The sequence below is a fragment of the Lipotes vexillifer genome, unplaced genomic scaffold, assembly GCF_000442215.2.
Source record: "Lipotes vexillifer unplaced genomic scaffold, Lipotes_vexillifer_v1.1 scaffold681, whole genome shotgun sequence".
NCBI lineage: Eukaryota > Metazoa > Chordata > Mammalia > Artiodactyla > Lipotidae > Lipotes > Lipotes vexillifer.
Window position 1 is genome coordinate 638,906 of NW_006791462.1, and position 12,244 is coordinate 651,149.

The window sequence follows — 12,244 nt, forward strand, 5'->3', positions numbered from 1 at the left end:
AGTTCCTGGGGGAAAAACCTGTAGACGTGGGCGGGGGGACCCACTTGGACTGTGGCCCCCAGGAGTTTCTCACTCTCATGCTAGCCCACATACAGGCTCTAGTAATTTGTCTAGATTACTAGCCAAGTAAGTGATCCTACTGCTTATGGAGTCCAGTGACTTCTGCTCCATGTCAGAAAATCTCAAATGCTATATCTCTGCAGATTTTTTTTCTTGCCTTTTGGCATACTTTGTAATTTTTTGTTGACCACCGGACATGTTGTGTCAATGTTGTACACATGTTGTGTACCTGTCTCATGTTGTACACGTTGTGTACCTGTCTCTGCAGATTTGTGGATGGCAGTTTGCCTTCTGACGGGAGTGATGATTTCCAATCTCTTTATATGTCAGAGCTGAAATCAAAAGTCACTTCCCTAAGAGAATGAAAATATGTGTCTGCACAAAGACTTGTACACAAATAGTCACAGAGCTTTATTCATGACAACCAAAAACTAAAAAACAAAAAGTCCATCAACAAGTGAATGAATTAAAAATGTGATATATCCCTACAATGAAATACTACTCAGCAATAAAAAGGAATGAACTACTAATCCATGCAACAGTATGGATGAATCTCAGACTGATGAGTGAAGGAAGACAGATGATACATTACTATGTAATGCAAGATTCCGTTTATATAAAAGTCTAGGAAATGCAAACTAATCTGGAGCAACAGAAAGCAGATCAGTGGTTGCCTGAGGCTGGGCAGGCGGCAAAGATTGACAGCAAAAGGGAAGGAGGAAGCTCTTGGAGGTGATGGATATGTTCTATATCGTGGTCATGGTGTTGGTTTAAGTATATTCATATGTCAAAACTCATTGAATTGCACTCTTTCGATGGGTGCAGTAGTTTATTGTATGCAAATTGTTACTAAATAAAGTTGATTTCCTAAGTGCTATCTTTGGTATTAAGTAGGCAGAGGTTTTAATCTCAACTCTGCTACTTATCGGCTGTGTGACCATGAGCAAGCCACTTGACCTCTCTGAATCTGTTTCCTCATAAGTAAAAGTCAATAATACTTTGTATATTTTTCATGAATATTATATGTAATGACTCACATGAAGCATATAGTATAGTATATCTGCCACGTATTGAATTTTCAATAAATAAAAGAGGGTAAAGATAGCAATGATGACAAATTTTAACTTTGAAACAGTTCTGTCACGGGTAGCCCCTGTATCCCATTGCCATACAGGGCAGTGAAGTCCCCGCCCTCTGTAGCTCCTATGGTCACTCCCTGTGGCCTCTGTGTTTTCTTGTCTCCTAGAACTTTTCATACTCTATGGCAATTGTGAGTTTCCTTTGCCAATGCCTAGCAGCATTTATATTCTCCTAATATACACTGCTTCAAAGATTATCTGGTTTGAAAAGGTTGGTTTTTATCACTATTCAAGGTCTTAGGTACCCACTGTCCTCATGCTAGTCAGAGCCCCCACTATGATACCTTATCTAGGCAGACCTTCTCCAAGAAGCGAGCCTTGCTACAGCCCTTGTCTTACCTATGCAAAACCTGTCTGTCCTATATCCCAGGCCTCCAGGATCTGCTGAACGATGGGAGTGGATTCAGGAAACTAATAACTGTTGATAGTATATGCCTTGCCTTCCCAGGGAGCATATTTATATTCTAACAGGGACCTTAAGCCAACCAAGAGACTTGTGGTAAAGATTTCAGGCATGTGGTACACTAGGAAAGGAACTCATTTACCGTGCCCCTTGGGTCACACACTGGATTGCTACCTCTAACTCTGGCTAAAATAGTGGCCTAGAGCTGGGCTTCCATTTCCTGACTATTCCCCACCATGCTCCACACTCCACACAGTCACACAATCGCAACGTTTCAGAAAGAGACCATCTTGGTGAGATCATCTAATCCAGCGATTCTCAAAGTGTTGTCCCCAGACCAGCCACATCAGCATCACCTGGGAGTTTATGGAAATGCAAATTCTTAGACTCCACCTTCTGAATCAGAAACTCTGAGGCTTATGGTTACCAAAGGGGAAAGGGGGTGGGGGAGGGATAAATTAGGAGTTTGGGACTAGCAGATACAAACTACTATATATAAAATAAACAACAAGGTCCTACTGTATAGCACAGGGAACTATATTCAATATCCTGTGATAAACCATAATGGAAAAGAAAAAAAGATCTGCGATTTGACAAGCCCTCCAGGTGATTCCAATGCATGTGAAAGTTTGAGAAACTGCACTAGACCAACAACGCCATTTTACAGATGAGAACATTAAGACCCAGGTGTCCAAGTTCACCAAGTTGATACCTGATAGAACCAGTGCTCCGACCCTCAATCCAGTGCTCCTTCTAATATACCACGTAGCTCCAGACACATGCTTGTTGACTACCAATGGAAAGGGCAGTAACCTCTTCTTTCTACTAAGAAAGAGCTTAAAATGTTATTAAGTGTTCCAGTAAACTCAGGATGGTTACCAAACATGTGGGATTAATCAAGTACAGTCACGTGCATTCCCAAGGCCAAGGAGAGACTCTTCCTGCTTTTAGCATTAATTTTGCTTCCCTTGACATCAGAAATTCTAAATAACAACCACCTCAGACAAATATTTGTGGTGTTTGGCTTTTTCAACCTGCTGCAAGCAGTCAGCCAGAAGCAACACGCAAAGCACAGAGCACAGACGTATCCAATCCTTTCTGAAACAGTAAATAGAGCCACTGACGCCTGGCTCCCTGGGGCACTGCAAGAAGCAGCTAGCACATCTGTCAAGAGAAGCCAACCACACCTCCCCACCTTGGAGAACAGGGTAACTGAGTAGCCAGATCTTTTAAAAGGATCCTGATTAGTGGAGCAGCTGGGGACCCACATATACAGGCGGGGCCAGGCTGGCTGGGCAGCCCACTGCCTTTGATCATGTTGAAACGGATTAATGTATGTGAAAGGATGAGGCTTCAGAAATCATTTACTTGATGTCTTCAGCACTCCAGTACCATCACCACTACAACCACGATCCAGAAAAATCCTAGATGCCGCACATGGGATGGATCTGAGAAATAGTTAGCGTTTTTAGAACAATTACAAGTAGCGTATGCCATCTACCATCATTGAGGCAAAAGAAATTACTCAGGGTCAAATTAGCAGAGAATCCATAAAGCCATTCTGCTCATAAATCATCACTCGAGATTAAGACTCTTGTTCAGAACTTGATAATAGGTTCAAAGTGGGAGAGATGCAGAAGAAGGGACTCTGTTCTTTCCTTCTCTTGCCATAAGGATCCTCCCGTTTCTCCAACTTCCTAAATCTGTGACTCTACAACTTCTGCTTATACCTTGTTTTTTTTCCCTTCTTCCAGCCTTTCTCCTCTCTGCCCCACCCACCCTTGTTTCTCAGGCTCCCTCTCCTCCAACTGCAGTCCTCATGCTGTCCCAGGCCCAGGCAAGAGCCTGAGATTTGGGTGAAGTCAGCAGGCTGTGCCTCCCTCTCCTGGCAAACGAGGGGAAAGCAGGGCCAGTGCTGTTCAGGTGCGGCCCACACAGCTGCCAGGATGTTGGGAATCACTCAGCCCGTCTGGGGCCAGAGCAAGGCCTCTTTGCAGCCCTGCAGCAGGAAGGCCTCCTAAACAGCACAGACAGCTGTGCCACTGGCCTCTCCACATCTACCCAGGCCCTGTGGGCGCTGGCAGCTTCTGTCCCCACTAGGCCCCAACCTATGCGATGCTAATCTTGGGGCTACAGTGGGCCCTGTTCTGAGGAACTCCTAGGCAGGCAGGTATAGAAGTGGCCATTGTCACCATCTCTGCCATGCACCCCACAATTGCACTCCTGTCATCCTTTCCATAAGTACAGAGCCCCACAGCCTCCGTGCAATGAAAGCTGCTCCCTTCTTGTTGGGACTTGGTATTTGGACTGTCAGTCCCCCCACCCCACATACACTCCTGGATTTTATGCCGTTTTCCCTTCCTCCTAATCTAGGTTTTATTCCTCAGCCCCCCAGCGCTTGCTCCCAGCGTGCCCTTGTGGCTCTAACAGCACCTGCTGGGGTTGAATTATAACCCCCCTCCCCCACCTCCCCTTTCTTTTCTCCTCACTTTTTTCCACCCCCTCCCTTTTCTACTTTCATCCCTACCCTCTAAACTCTTCTCCCTCCCTGCCTGCCTTCTGTACCTTCCTTTTCCTTTTCTGAATCCCTTCCCTCCCACCATAATTATGGCACATTTAGTGTCTATATGAACAAGACAGAACCATCACTCTGTGAACAGCATCTGGGGACAGAAGTGTCTCCTTATGACCTTGACCATTTTACACAACAAATTTTCAAAGATTTGAACCTGCTGCCCCGTCAGTCTCTGAAGCTGATCTTCCCATCTCAACAATTTTCCATTTTAACAGAGGCTGTCAGGGATGAGGATGTTAAGACAGTCAAGTGCTCTTTGCTTCCCTCCAGCCACCAAAAAGCAATTTTCACTAACGCTGGTGAGGATTACATTAAAATTGTGTACAAGAAAGGCATGACCTCATTTTTTTTTTTTTTGTCTACTGGTGCTCAGCAGGGCTGTGAAGGTGCTCTCTCCCACCAGCTCCAGGTGCCTAGGCTGACCTGAAATGTTAAAAGCTTAGGGGTTGGGGCTTCCCTGGTGGCGCAGTGCTTGAGAGTCCGCCTGCCGATGCAGGAGACGCGGGTTCGTGCCCCGTTTCGGGAAGATCCCACATGCCGCGGAGCGGCTGGGCCCGTGAGCCATGGCCGCTGAGCCTGCGCGTCCGGAGCCTGTGCTCCGCAAATGGGAGAGGCCACGACAGTGAGAGGCCCGCATAACGCAAGAAAAAAAAAAAAAAAAAAAAAAGCTTAGGGGTTGAGTGGAAAGGAGGACATTCACTCTGGATCACCATAATCCATTACCTTTGGTTGAGCCTAAAACTACACTGACCTAACTTCTCCCACACCATTGTTCGTGCTTTTCTTGGAATTCAGGCTAACCTCCCATTTCAGATCTTTGGAAGGGATGCAAAGTTTAAATTGGTGATTCCCAACTGACTGTTATCAACATGGGATGGGGAGGTACAGGGGTCTGTAAATTTGAAAAGGCTCCCCAGATGAATGATCTGATATATCCCAAACACCCAGCCTTCCAGAGCTGTAACTTGTCTTCTTAATTGAAAGCACAGAGTTTGACTTTAATTACCCTCGTCCCCATCAATCATTGCCAGGTAGAAGTCCTCGGGAGGCCTGTCTAGAGAGAAATGATAAAGCAAAGATCCCCTAAATACATACAGACTCACTTTTAAAACCTAAAACATTCCACTTGCACATTGTACTCTTAAGTAAAACTATTAGCCCTGACAGCGGAAGTATCAACAGAACTATAATGCACTGATTTGCCATTAGATCTTTTTTTTTTTTTTTAAAGAATAGGGGGATTTCTTTTTTTTTTTGCGGTACACGGGCTTCTCACTGTTGTGGCCTCTCCCGTTGCTGGAGCACAGGTTCCAGACGCGCAGGCTCAGCGGCCATGGCTCACAGGCCCAGCCGCTCCGCGTATGTGGGATCTTCCCAGACCGGGGTACGAACCCGTGTCCCCTGCATTGGCAGGCGGACTCTCAACCACTGCGCCACCAGGGAAGCCCAGCCACTAGATCTTTTATGTGGCCTTGTGTTCTTTGACAAGAATGCCTGAAAAAGGCATTCCCCATGTTTCTAGTAAAAAAGACCTTACGGGCACATTTTGTTTTCAGTAGAAAAAAATCTCCCTGCATTTTCAAATAGCTACTTAAGCTCCAAGAAAACCTTTGTCAAATCAGATCCCCATTTTCACAAAATCTTCTGTATTTAAAACTAGCAGTGGGCATGCTATATTTAAAATGGATAACCAGGGACTTCCCTGGTGGTCCAGTGGCTAAAACTCTGCACTCGCAATGCAGGGGGCCCAGGTTCAATCCCTGGTCAGGGAACTAGATCCCACATGCCGCAACTAAAAGATCCCACATGCCACAACTAAAAGATCCCACATGCCGCAACTAAGACCCGGCACAGCCAAATAAATAAATATTTAAAAATAAAGTGGATAACCAACAAGGACCTACTGTATAACACAGGGAACTCTGCACAGTATTATGTAACAACCTAAATGGGAAAAGAATTTAAAAAAGAATAGATACATGTATATGTATAACTGAATCACTTTGCTGTACATCTGAAACTAACAAAACATTGTCAATCAACTATACTCCAATATAAAATAAAAAGTTTAAAAAAAAAATTGCAGTGGGAATACTGACCATGGGTTCTGGTCCTTGGCTTTGGTAGGCTAATTTGCCCAAAGGATTGTGTGCAGTGCGTGGCTGGGGCTCTTATAGCCAAGGAAGGTAAATTACAGCTCTCATTTCCAAACATTGACCTCCCTACTTGGGATAGGATTCTCCCTAAGGTAACCCCCTAACTTCTTTGTGCATTGGTCAGCATGTTCTTTCATCATCTTGTATTCAATCATTCACTCAAATATTTATAGAATGCCTACTATTTGCCAGTCTATTGGCTGGGTGCTCATGAGAGTACAGCAGTGAGCAAGGTAGTCACACAATGTCTTCCCTCAAAGAGTTCACGAACTAGTGTTTTCCTGGGTCACACTGTCTGATTCTTGACTCAAACTCCTTTCTTAAGTCCCTTACTTGAACCAGGTGTTCCTATCCTGCTCCTTGGACCAACTGTGGGCATTGAATCCAGTCCACAGGGGTCTCCTGCCTTAACCCCATGCCTGAGACCCAAGGCCTAGCCAGAAAGATCTTGACAGGGAAGCAAAGAGGCCAGACAGGTTACCATTACCCCTTGATCTGGAACTATCTTTTGCCCAGTCATGATCTATCCATACCCAGATTCCTGAAACCCACATCACAGGAATCTGATGGCCAGGTGATGATTGTTCCTTTGTCCCTGTGTTCCCTGACACTACCCAATCATTGGAGTTGTATGGAGCTTTGTACATTCAAATTAGTAGTGTGGTCATAACACCTTGAAATCGATGTCTCAGACCTGTAGGTGGAATAAAGATAGAGACATCACTCAAAACCTGTATCAGTCAGGGTCCCAGCAGGGAGTAGATGGCACACTCAAAATGGGTATTTTGGAGAGTAAAGGTTAATAAATGGACAATTTATAAAGGTGGGGGCAGGGTACCCAGGGCTAGTAACAGGAGTGGGGGATGGTCAGGCCTTTGACGTCATCCCTACAGGTCAGCCTCCCCTCCCGAAGCAGAGTGCAGGGTGGAGAAGGATGGAGAGAGGGTCTGAAGGGGCGCATGGAAGCTTATCCAGAACAGAAATTCTCATTCAAATTTTGCAGGAATTCAGACCAGAGCTGAGATCAGCGTCTTATGCTTTGATCTGTGAAAACTGGCTTTGGTACGCAAAGGAGTCGGATAAACTAAATGGCAAGGGGAGCTTTTATTCTTTTGAAAAAAGTAAACATTTTCAGACATTTTTAAACTAGGGAAGAATCCATTTTCATAGAACAATGAATGATTTTTCTTATCTATTTATTAAAATAGGTTCTCAGTTTGGTAACATTAGCTCCTGTTACCAACTGTGACTGAAAGGAATGAAACTGCGTATTGAAAAGAGCCTGGATTTCAGATTTATAGCTAATTCAGGTTGGTTTCCTTGCACCACTGCCTACCACCCTACCACTACCCACCCCCTGCAAAAAATAAAAGTTAGGTATACCAAATTAAGGAGCTTTACCACTTATAGTAACATTTTAACACTGTTATCAATGAACTAAACATTGCTTTTCCACAGTCCACTAGAAGAGCCTAATAACAAGAAAACAAGCTGATGTTGGGGCTTTTATTTTTTAAAAATAATAATAATAAATGGACCTTGTTCCCAGGCCTTCCGCTGCACAGCCCGTGCCCCTGAGCTCCCTCCCTGACTGCATCACTGACCCTGAGCACCTCCCAGGTGGCTGGCACGGTAGCACTGAGACCCTGCCTGGAGCCCAGGAAGAGTCCATGAGGGACAAACACTGATAGGCTGATCTACAGTATCAGATGGGCTCAGCTATTTACCAGCTGCGCCACCTTGGGTGACTTATTTAATTTCTCTGAGCCTCAATTTCCTCAACTTTAAAATGGGGATAATGATAACGTCTATATCATCAGTTGTTGCTGGGATTAAATAAGACAATGGTCTGTAAAACACCTAGCACAGTGCCTGGCACCTGATAAGCACACGGTAAAACCCATTATTTTTAGACTCAGAAACAAGAACTAATGCGAAAAAAAAAGGGAGGAAAAAAAGCAGGGGTGAGGAGTGGGTTACATTTCAGTCAACTAGAATGTTACATTGCCCAGAGTCCCCTTCCCCAAGGGGTGCCATTAAATCAACATTTATTGTATTGATTTTTCCCAGTGCAACGAACATTTTACAGGTTAAGCATCTCTACTGCCCTTTGCTGTTTCACAGGTGGCACTATAGTAAGATCTCCACTCACATCAACGCAGAAGCCTTTATCTCTCTGTCAAAAGCGGGAGGTAAAGCAGGATAAGAGACCTAGGTCACTGCAGGGAAAAAAATGTGTCTAGGAATCCTCAAGGAATAGGTTGGGAGGGGAATCTGAGGCGGAATAAGAGACAAAAGAGGAAGAGAAATTGCCATGATGTGTTTGTTTGGCTCTTAATCCAGAGAAGCCACATCTGCAAATGTTAGGCACACTTTCATATCTGATTTATTTCTCCCTTTAACCTTGTGGCACAAAGTCCAGGGTTACGAACTCCCCCGACAACTGCCATTCCCACAAAGGGAGACACTAAGAGGGGACAAGAACACCCGAACACTCCCCTAACCCCCCACAACAGCCTCCCTCTTTCCATCCTTGCTCCTCATAGTCTAGCCTCCCCACAGCAGCCAGAGTGACCTTCATAAGTCAGATCATGCCACTCCTCTGCTCAAAACCATCCAATGTCTTTTCATCTCACTCAAAGTAAAAATCTATCTTACAAGGGCCTACATGGCCCTGAGCAACTTGTCCAGCTGCTACCACTGCCACCGTGAGCTCTCTATCTACCACTGCTCCCCCTTACTTCCCTCCGGCCACACCAGGCTCCTTGTTTTTCCTAGAATACCAAGCACACTCCTGACTTGAGCTCTTTGCACTGGCTATTCCCTCTGCCAGGAAGACTCTTCCTCCAGAAATCTGCATGGCTCAACCCAGGAACTTCTTTCAGGTCTTCCTTAATTGGCCCTTTCTCCATGAAGTTTTCCTTGACCACTGTTGTGGTCAAGGAAATGTTTGTGTCCCCCCAAAATTCATATGTTGAAATCCTAACTCCCGGTGTGATGATAGTGAGGTGGGGCCTTTGGGAGGTGATTAGGTCCTGAGAGTGGAGCCCTCATGAACGGGATTAGTGCCCTTATAAGAGAGACCCCCGAGAGCTCTCTCACCCCTTCTGCTGTGTGAGGTCACAGGGAGAAGACAGCCATCTCCGAACTAGGAAGCAGGCTCTCACCAGACACCAAATCTGCTGGCACCTTGATCCTGGACTTTGCAGCCCCCAGAACTGTGAGAAATAAGTGTTTGTTGCTTAAGCCACCCAATCTATGGTATTTCCGTTATAGTAGCCCAAGCAGACTAAAACAACCACCCTAATTCAAAGTGCCTCACAAATCACTCCTGCCATTCCCTCCTAACTTCCTTTATTTTTCTCCATTGTACTTACCATCATTTAACATTTTATATATATAATATATATAATTATCTTATTTATTATCTGTCTTTCCCATTAAAACATAAACTCCATGAGGGTAAGGATTTTTGTCACTTTTGTTCATGGCTGTATTCCCAGGGCCTATAAGAGTGCCTGGTACATGATAAGCACTCAATACAGGCATACCTAGGAGATACTGTGGGTTCAGCTCCAGACCACTGCAATAAAGCAAATGTAGCAATAAAGTCACTCACATTAATTTTCTGGTTTCCCACTGCATATAGAAGCTATGTTTACACTATACTGTAGTCTATTAAGTATGCAATAGCATTATGTCTATAAAACAATGTACATATCTTAATTTAAAAACACTTTATTGCTAAAAACATGCTAACCATCATCTGAGCCTTCGGCAAGTTGTAATGTTTTTACAACAGTAACAAAGATCACTGATCACATATCACCATAACAAATATAATAATAATGGGAAAGTTTGAAATATTGTGAGAACTACCAAAATGTGACACAGAGACATGAAGTGAGCAAATGCTGTTGGAAAAATAGCACCAATGGACTTGCTTGAAGCAGAATTGCCATAAATCTTCAATTTGTTTTAAAAAACCCCACAATATCTGCAAAGCACAGTAAAATGAGGTATGCCTATATTTGTGGAATGAGCAAATTCACATAGTTTAAAGCAGTGGTTCCCAGCCCTGACTCTACTTTAGAATCGCCTGGGTGGGGTGCTTTTAAAACCTGCTGATACCAGTTAAATCAGAATCTCTGTGAGCAGGGCCCAGGAATCTGTTTTAAAACTAACCAGGTGATCCTAATGTGCAGCCACCATTACCCCCTGCTTCCAAAAGTCAAATAACTCTTCATGTCTTATGAGTAACAGCAATGTCTGGGACAACACCTCAGCAGAGGGAACCACTTGCACCCCTCTTACCTCGAAAGAAAGAATCTGGATGAAATCATGTTCAAATGACCATCAAAGACAGGACCTGTTCCTCCGTGGGGTCAACTTGGGTCTGGGAGCCGGCTTTCTGTTTCAGAAATTAACACACTGTATTTTGTCAGCCCACACAGGGGGGAATATTCTTGAGGAATTAACTCCCATTCACCAAACTCACAAGAGATCGATAACACAGGCTGCAACATTATGCAGCCACAAGACTAACTCAGGGTCCGTAGCCTTGACAGAGAGGAGGGCCACACAAAGACGCAACGCTGGATGCCTAAGTTCTAACTGTGGGGAGGGATGAGAAGGCAATCTGAAAGGGGACACTGCCAGGTAGGCACTTCTCAAGAGAAGCATGCCATGTGGTAGCCATCTGTAGCCACTATACACGGAGCCTCTGCTTTGCCCAGGTTTTTAACACTGTTTTTAACAAGTGTTTAGAGGGGCCAAACACCTGTCAGTGAGAAGAAAGGGGGTGTATCAAATAGAGAAAAATAAGTTTGCATTTCCCACTGAAAAGAAGCAGCAGAAAAAAAATGCATGGCAGGGGGGACAAGAAGTTTAATAAAAACTACCACGTTGAATGAGACATAAAAAATCTCACTTAATCCTCCCAATAGTGTTGTGAAGGAGGTACTATTTTTATTCCACTCTATAAGGAAGAAACTAAGGCTCAGAGAGTTAAATAGCTTACCCAAGATCACACAGCCAGCATGTAGTAGAGATAAGGCTAAAGCCCTCTAGAACCCATGTGTGACTCACCTGGAGAGCCTGTTCGAAATGCTAACTGTGGGGACCCAGCCCCAGAGATTCTGATGTGGAGGGTCTGAGAGGGGGCCCACTAATCTGCATGTTAAAAGCCCCACTCCTGTGCCCAGGAAACGATGGTGCAAGTGGTCCTTTTTGAGGCCTCACAGCTCTTCTCTCTGTACGAAGCCCTTGGGCAAGGAAGCTGCCTCTTCCCTCTTCACAGCACATCCAGCTAGACTTTCAAAGACCCTTAAATGACGATTCTCTTGTATTCTTCGATCTTCTTCCACTTCCTGGAGTTGCTTGATGAGTTCACAGACCCTTCGCAGGGAGCTCAGATCTGGGACAAAATGCACAGGTGTCTTTGAGTGAAACATCTATCCCAGCTGGCTCATATCCCAAGAGAAGGGGATGAACTCTCCCCAACAGGAGACCCCCAAATTAGGGAGGGGTGGCAAGCAGCTCTGTTGCAGATTAAGTCACCCTGAGCACCTTTAAGAAGAGAGCATCTGTTTGGCCTTGAATTGGTTTTATTTGGTCTCTGATGGTTTCTTGCTCCGCAGCCCTCTTTGCATAAATCCCAGGAGAAAGGAAAGCAAACACTGGATCCGGGAGACCTGCTTGCTGTGGTGAGTGCAGGAGCCTTCCCAGCTGCTGGGAGCCTGGGCCCCACTGCCTCTGGTGGGAGGGGTTTCCATTCTCTGGCCAGAAAGCTGTTATTTTCCCAACCACAGTGAAATCACCTGCATTTGGATTTAATTCTGCTTTGGTCCTCCTTCAACACACTGTTCTCACCCTCAGCTCCTCAAAAAGCCAGCCCCAACCCCAGCTCTCC

At 44.9% G+C, this 12,244-nt stretch overlaps 1 non-coding gene across 1 annotated transcript; it reads left to right on the forward strand.

The window, feature by feature from the left end:
* The first annotated feature begins 5,876 nt into the window (after window positions 1-5,876).
* Window positions 5,877-5,949, forward strand: TRNAA-CGC (transfer RNA alanine (anticodon CGC)). Its single transcript has one exon. It is a non-coding gene; the product is annotated as a tRNA-Ala (tRNA).
* Window positions 5,950-12,244: the final 6,295 nt, after the last annotated feature.